Source organism: Engystomops pustulosus, chromosome 6, assembly GCF_040894005.1.
Source record: "Engystomops pustulosus chromosome 6, aEngPut4.maternal, whole genome shotgun sequence".
NCBI lineage: Eukaryota > Metazoa > Chordata > Amphibia > Anura > Leptodactylidae > Engystomops > Engystomops pustulosus.
The window spans coordinates 28,472,729-28,482,108 of record NC_092416.1 but is presented as its reverse complement, the minus strand read 5'-3'; positions in this window follow the sequence as shown (position 1 = coordinate 28,482,108).

The window sequence follows — 9,380 nt, the reverse complement described above, 5'->3', positions numbered from 1 at the left end:
GCCCTTTGTCCGGAGGCGCCGGGTGAGTGATGGAACAATGGGCTGTGTGTGTCTGGGCTCCGGCACCACGTGGTTCCGCCCCCACGTCCCCTCCCCCCAAACACAGCGCCCGGAGAATAGAGCCCGGCCACAGGGGGCGCTCACCTGACTCAGCCCCGGCCCCTCGTCACACCGCCCGCCCGAGTGTCCCGACAGCACAAACTCCTGTCACGATAGACACAACCGCCCGGCACAACACTGGCACATGGAGGAGCAGCGAGACGGGGCGGCACAGAGCGGCGCTGATATCCACAGCGGCCCCTGGCGGGAGGAGGTGGGACCGCACTGCACAGCGCGGACAGGAACCGGAGCCGCCAGTAGAGGGAGCCCTCAGCTCACAGCGACTCCTGGCGGTGGGAGGAGCGAAGTCACCTGACCTGTGTTTATTTACAGCACAACAATCGGCGTTCAGTCACATCTTCCCGCCAAAACGACGGAAGCGCCTCTTTGCCTCAGACCGCGTGACGTCCACTCTTTATCTTCATATTATACCCCTCACCCTCCATTATTATAACCCTCATCCCCCCACCTATCACTTCTCCCCCCATTATACCCCTCCCCAGTATACCCTGACCCCCACATATCACTTCTCCCCCATTATACCCCTCATCCCCCATTATACCCCTCATCCCCCACATATTCACTTCTCCCCCATTATACCTCTCATCCTCCACCTATCACTTCTCCTCCATTATACCCCTCATCCCCCCACATATCACTTCTCCTCCATTATACCCCTCATGCCTCCACATATCACTTCTCCTCCATTATACCCCTCATCCTCCACATATCACTTCTCCTCCATTATATACACCTCATCCTCCACATATCACTTTCTCCCCCATTAGACCCCTCATCCTCCACATATCACTTCTCCCCCATTATACCCCTCATCCCCCACATATCACTTCTCCTCCATTATACCCCTCATCCCCCCACATATCACTTCTCCCCCTTTATACCCCTCATCCTCCACATATCACTTCTCCCCCATTATACCCCTCATCCCCCACATATCACTTCTCCTCCATTATACCCCTCATCCCCCACATATCACTTCTCCCCCATTATACCCCTCATCCCCCACATATCACTTCTCCCCCATTATACCCTCATCCCCCACATATCACTTCTCCTCCATTATACCCCTCATCCCCCACATATCACTTCTCCCCCTTTATACCCTAATCCTCCACATATCACTTCTCCCCCTTTATACCCCTCATCCTCCACATATCACTTCTCCTCCAGGATACCCCTCAGCCCCCACATATCACTTCTCCCTCCAGTTATACCCCTCATCCCCCACATATCACTTCTCCTCCATTATACCCTCATCCCCCACATATCACTTGCTCCCGCCAGGATACCCCTCATCTCCCACATATCACTTCTCCTCCATTATACCCCTCATCCCCCACATATCACTTCTCCCCCAGTATACCCCTCATCCCCCACAATATCACTTCCCTCCATTATACCCCTCATCCCCCACATATCACTTCTCCCTCCAATTATACCCCTCATCCCCCACATATCACGTTCTCCTCCCATTATACCCCTCATCCCCCACATATCACTTCTCCGCCCTCTTATACCCCTCATCCCCCACATATCACTTCTCCTCCATTATACCCCTCATCCCCCACATATCACTTCTCCCCATTTATACCCATCAATCCTCCACATATCACTTCTCCCCCCATGATGCCCCTCACCCCCACATATCACTTCTCCTCCAGTATACCCCTCATCCCCCACATATCACTTCTCCCCCATTATACCCCTCATCCCCCACATATCACTTCTCCCCCATTATACCCCTCATCCCCACATATCACTTCTCCCCCCATTATACCCCTCATCCCCCACATATCACTTCTCCCCCCATATACCCCTCATCCCCCACATATCACTTCTCCCCCCTTTATACCCCTCATCCTCCACATATCACTTCTCCCCCCATTATACCCCTCATCCCCCACATATCACTTCTCCCCCCTTTTAACCCTCATCCCTCACAATATCACTTCTCCTCCATATACCCCTCATCCCCCACATATCACTTCTCCCCATGATACCCCTCATCCCCCACATATCACTTCTCCCCCATTATACCCCTCATCCTCCACATATCACTTCTCCCCCCATTATACCCCTCATCTCCCACATATCACTTCTCCTCCATTATACCCCTCATCCCCCACATATCACTTCTCCTCCATTAGTACCCCTCATCCCCACATATCACTTCTCCCCCCAGGTTACCCTCTTCCCCACATATCACTTCCCCCATTATAACCCTCATCCCCCACATATCACTCTCTCCCCCCATTATCCCCTCATCCCCCACATATCACTTCTCCTCCATTATACCCCTCATCCCCACATATCACTTCTCCTCCCATTATACCCCTCATCCCCACATATCACTTCTCCCCCATTATACCCCTCATCCTCCACATATCACTTCTCCTCCCATGTATACCCCTCAGCTCCCACATATCACTTCTCCTCCATTTATACCCCTCATCCCCCACATATCACTCTCCTCCCATATACCCCCATGCCCCACATATCACTTCTCCTCCATTATACCCCTCATCCCCACATATCACTTCTCCCTCCATTATACCCCTCATCCCCCACATATCACTTCTCCCCCCATTATACCCCTCATCCCCCACATATCACTTCTCCTCCATTATACCCCTCATCCCCCACATATCACTTCTCCCTCCATTATACCCCTCATCTCCCACATATCACTTCTCCTCCATTATACCCCTCATCTCCCACATATCACTTCTCCCCCATTATACCCCTCATCCCCCACATATCACTTCTCCCTCCAGTATACCCCTCATCCCCCACATATCAATTCTCCTCCCATTATACCCCTCATCCCCCACATAGCACTTCTCCCCCCATTATACCCCTCATCCTCCACATATCACTTCTCCTCCATTATACCCCTCATCCCCCACATATCACTTCTCCTCCATTATTACCCCTCATCTCCCACATATCACTTCTCCTCCATTATACCCCTCCATCCCCCACATATCACTTCTCCTCCATTATACCCCTCATCTCCCACATATCACTTCTCCCCCATTATACCCCTCATCCTCCACATATCACTTCTCCTCCAGTATACCCCTCATCCTCCACATATCACTTCTCCTCCATTATACCCCTCATCCCCCACATATCACTGCTCCCTCCATTATACCCCTCATCTCCCACATATCACTTCTCCTCCATTATACCCCTCATCCCCCACCTATCACTTCTCCCCCCCATTATACCCCTCAACCTCCACATATCACTTCTCCTCCATTATACCCCTCATCCCCCACATATCACTTCTCCCCCATTATACCCCTCATCCCCCACATATCACTTCTCCTCCCATTATACCCCTCATCTTCCACATATCACTCTCCTCCATTATACCCCTCATCCCCCACCTATCACTTTCTCCCCCCATTATACCCCTCATCTTCCACATATCACTTCTCCTCCCATTATACCCCTCATCCTCCACATATCACTTCTCCTCCATTATACCCTCCCATCCCCCACCTAGCACTTCTCCCCCCATTATACCCCTCATCTTCCACATATCACTTCTCCTCCCATTATACCCCTCATCCTCCACATATCACTTCTCCCCCATTATACCCCTTATCCCCCCACATATCACTTCTCCCCCCATATACCCTCATCCCCCACATATCACTTCTCCTCCATTATACCCCTCAGCCCCCACATATCACTTTCTCCTCCATTATACCCCTCATCCCCCACCTATCACTTCTCCTCCATTATACCCCTCATCCCCCACCTATCACTTCTCCTCCATTATACCCCTCATCCCCCACATATCACTTCTCCCCCATTATACCCCTCATCCCTCACATATCACTTCTCCTCCATTATACCCCTCATCCCCCCACATATCACTCTCCTCCATTATACCCCTCATCCCCCACATATCACTTCTCCCCCATTTATACCCCTCATCCTCCACATATCACTTCTCCCCCATTATACCCCTCATCCCCACATATCACTTCTCCTCCATTATACCCCTCATCCCCCACATATCACTTCTCCTCCATTATACCCCTCATCCTCCACATATCACTTCTCCTCCATTATACCCCTCATCCTCCACATATCACTTCTCCTCCATTATACCCTCATCCTCCACATATCACTTCTCCCCATTTATACCCCTCATCCTCCACATATCACTTCTCCCTCCATTATACCCCTCATCCTCCACATATCACTTCTTCCTCCATTATACCCCTCATCCTCCACATATCACTTCTCCCCCCTATTATAACCCCTCATCCCCCACATAGCACTTCTCCTCCATTATACCCCTCATCCTCCACATATCACTTCTCCCCCATTATTACCCCTCATCCCCACAGATCACTTCTCCTCCATTATACCCCTCATCCCCCACATATCACTTCTCCCCCATTATACCCCTCACCCCCACATATCACTTCTCCCCCATTAGACCCCTCATCTCCCACATATCACTTTCCCCCATTATACCCCTCATCTCCCACATATCACTTCTCCCCATTATACCCCTCACCCCCACTTAGCACTTCGCCCCCATTATACCCCTCATCTCCCACATATCACTTCTCCTCCATTATACCCCTCATCCCCCACAGATCACTTCTCCTCCATTATACCCCTCATCCTCCACATATCACTTCTCCCCCCATTATACCCCTCATCTCCCAAATATCACTTCTCCCCCATTATACCCCTCATCCCCCACATATCACTTCTCCTCCATTATACCCCTCATCCTCCACATATCACTTCTCCTCCCATTATACCCCTCATCTCCCACAGATCACTTCTCCCCCATTATACCCCTCATCCCCCACATATCACTTCTCCCCCATTATACCCCTCATCCTCCACATATCACTTCTCCTCCCATTATACCCCATCCCCCACCTAGCACTTCTCCTCCAGTATACCCCTCATCCCCCACATATCACTTCTCCCCCCATTATACCCCTCATCCCTCACATATCACTTCTCCACCCATTTACCCCTCATCCCCCATTATACCCCTCATCCCCCACATATCACTTCTCCCCCCATTATACCCCTCATCCCTCACATATCACTTCTCCTCCATTATACCCCGCAGCCCCCACATATCACTTCTCCACCCCATTATACCCCTCATCCCCCATTATACCCCTCATCCCCCACATATCACTTCTCCCCCCATTATACCCCTCATCCCTCACATATCACTTCTCCTCCATGATACCCCTCATCCTCCACATATCACTTCTCCCCCATTATACCCCTCATCCTCCACAGATCACTTCTCCCTCCATTATACCCCTCATCCTCCACATATCACTTCTCCCCCATTATACCCCTCATCCCTCACATATCACTTCTCCTCCAGTATACCCCTCATCCTCCACATATCACTTCTCCTCCATTATACCCCTCATCCCCCACATATCACTTCTCCCCCATTATACCCCTCATCCCCACATATCACTTCTCCTCCATTATATCCCTCATCCCCCACATATCACTCTCCCCCATTATACCCCCTCATCCCCCACATATCACTTCTCCCCCATTATACACCTCATCTCCACACACATCACTCCTCCATTATACCCCTCATCCCCCACATATCACTTCTCCCCCCATTATACCCCTCATCCCCCACATATCACTTTCCTCCCCCATTATACCCCCCATCCTCCACATATCACTTCTCCCTCCATTATACCCCTCATCCTCCACATATCACTTCTCCTCCATTATACCCCTCATCTCCACATATCACTTCTCCTCCATTATACCCCTCATCCCCACATATCACTTCTCCCCCATTAACCCTCATCCCCCACAGATCACTTCTCCCCCCATTATACACCTCATCCCCACATATCACTTCTCCCCCATTATACCCAGCATCCACCACATATCACGTCTCCCCCCATTATACCCCTCATCCCCCACATATCACTTCTCCGCCATTATACCCCTCAGCTCCCACATATCACGTTCTCCCCCAGTAGACCCCTCATCCCCCACATATCACTTCTCCTCCATTATACCCCTCATCCCCCACATATCACTTCTCCTCCATTATACCCCTCATCTCCCACATATCACGTCTCCCCCATTATACCCCTCATCCCCCACATATCACTTCTCCTCCATTATACCCCTCATCCCCCACATATCACTTCTCCCCCCATTATACCCCTCATCCTCCACATATCACTTCTTCCCTCCATTATACCCCCCATCTCCCACATATCACTTCTCCTCCATTATACCCCTCATCCTCCACATATCACTTCTCCTCCATTTATACCCCTCATCCCCCACATATCACTTCTCCTCCATTATACCCTCATCCCTCCACATATCACTTCTCCTCCATTATACCCCTCATCTCCCACATATCACTTCTCCTCCATTATACCCCTCATCCCCCACATATCACTTCTCCCCCCATTATACCCCTCATCCCCCACATATCACTTCTCCTCCATTATACCCCTCATCCTCCACATATCACTTCTCCTCCATTATACCCCTCATCCCCCACATATCACTTCTCCTCCATTATACCCCTCATCCCCACATATCACTTCTCCTCCCATTATACTCCTCATCCCCCACATATCACTTCTCCTCCATTATACCCCTCATCCCCCACATATCACTTCTCCTCCATTATACCCCTCATCCCCCACATATCACTTCTCCTCCATTATACCCCTCATCCCCCACATATCACTTCTCCCCCATTATACCTCTCATCCCCCACATATCACTTCTCCCTCCATTATACCCCTCATCCTCCACATATCACTTCTCCTCCATTATACCCCTCATCCCCCACATATCACTTCTCCTCCATTATACCCCTCATCCCCCACATATCACTTCTCCTCCATTATACCCCTCAGCCCACACAGAGCACTTCTCCCCCCATTATACCCCTCATCCCCCACATATCACTTCTCCTCCATTATACCCCTCATCCCCCCACATATCACTTCTCCCCCATTATACCCCTCATCCTCCACATATCACTTCTCCTCCATTATACCCATCATCCCCCACATATCACTTCTCCCCATTATACCCCTCATCCTCCACATATCACTTCTCCCCCATTATACCCCTCATCCTACACATATCACTTCTCCCCATTATACCCCTCATCCCCCACATATCACTTCTCCCCCAATTATACCCCTCATCCCCCACATATCACTTCTCCCCCATTATACCCCTCATCCACCACATATCACTTCTCCCCCATTATACCCCTCATCCCCCACATATCACTTCTCCTCCATTATACCCCTCATCCCCCACATATCACTCTCCCCCATTATACCCCTCATCCCCCACATATCACTTCTCCTCCATTATACCCCTCATCCCTCACATATCACTTCTCCCCATTATACCCCTCATCCCCCACATATCACTTCTCCCCATTATACCCCTCATCCCCCACATATCACTTCTCCCCCATTATACCTCTCATCCTCCTCATCACTTCTCCTCCATTATACCCCTCATTCCCCCACATATCACTTCTCCTCCATTATACCCCTCATCCCCCACATATCACTTCTCCTCCATTATACCCCTCATCCCCCACATATCACTTCTCCTCCATTATACCCCTCATCCTCCACATATCACTTCTCCTCCATTATACCCCTCATCTCCCACATATCACTTCTCCTCCATTATACCCCTCATCCTCCACATATCACTTCTCCTCCATTATACCCCTCATCCCCCACATATCACTTCTCCTCCATTATACTCCTCATCCCCCACATATCACTTCTCCTCCATTATACCCCTCATCCTCCACATATCACTTCTCCTCCATTATACCCCTCATCCCCCACATATTCACTTCTCCTCCATTATACCCCTCATCCCCCACATATCACTTCTCCTCCATTATAACCCCTCATCCTCCACATATCACTTCTCCTCCATTATACCCTCATCCCCCACATATCACTTCTCCTCCATTATACCTCTCATCCTCCACATATCACTTCTCCCTCCATTATACCCCTCATCCTCCACATATCACTTCTCCTCCCATTATACCCCTCATCCCCCACATATCACTTCTCCTCCATTATACCCCTCATCCTCCACATATCACTTCTCCTCCCATTATACCCCTCATCCCCCACATATCACTTCTCCTCCATTATACCCCTCATCCTCCACATATCACTTCTCCTCCATTATACCCCTCATCCTCCACATATCACTTCTCCTCCATTATACCCCTCATCCTCCACATATCACTTCTCCTCCATTATACCCCTCATCCCCACATATCACTTCTCCTCCATTTATACCCCTCATCCCCCACATATCACTTCTCCTCCATTATACCCCTCATCCCCCACATATCACTTCTCCTCCATTATACCCCTCATCCCCACATATCACTTCTCCTCCATTATATCCCTCATCCCCCACATATCACTTCTCCCCCATTATACCCCTCATCCCCACATATCACTTCTCCTCCATTATATCCCTCATCCCCCACATATCACTTCTCCCCCATTATACCCCTCATCCCCCACATATCACTTCTCCCCCATTATACCCCTCATCCTCCACATATCACTTCTCCCCCATTATACCCCTCATCCCCCACATATCACTTCTCCTCCATTATACCCCTCATCCCCCACATATCACTTCTCCTCCATTATACCCCTCATCCCCCACCTATCACTTCTCCTCCATTATACCCCTCATCCCCCACATATCACTTCTCCCCATTATACCCCTCATCCCCACATATCACTTCTCCTCCATTATACCCCTCATCTCCCACATATCACTTCTCCTCCATTATACCCCTCATCCCCCACATATCACTTCTCCTCCATTATACCCCTCATCCCCCACCTATCACTTCTCCTCCATTATACCCCTCATCCCCCACATATCACTTCTCCTCCATTATACCCCTCATCCCCCACATATCACTTCTCCCCCATTATACCCCTCATCCTCCACATATCACTTCTCCCCCATTATACCCCTCATCTCCCACATATAACTTCTCCCCCATTATACCCCTCATCCTCCACATATCACTTCTCCCCCATTATACCCCTCATCCTCCACATATCACTTCTCCTCCATTATACCCCTCATCCCCCACATATCACTTCTCCCCCATTATACCCCTCATCCTCCACATATCACTTCTCCCCCATTATACCCCTCATCTCCCACATATC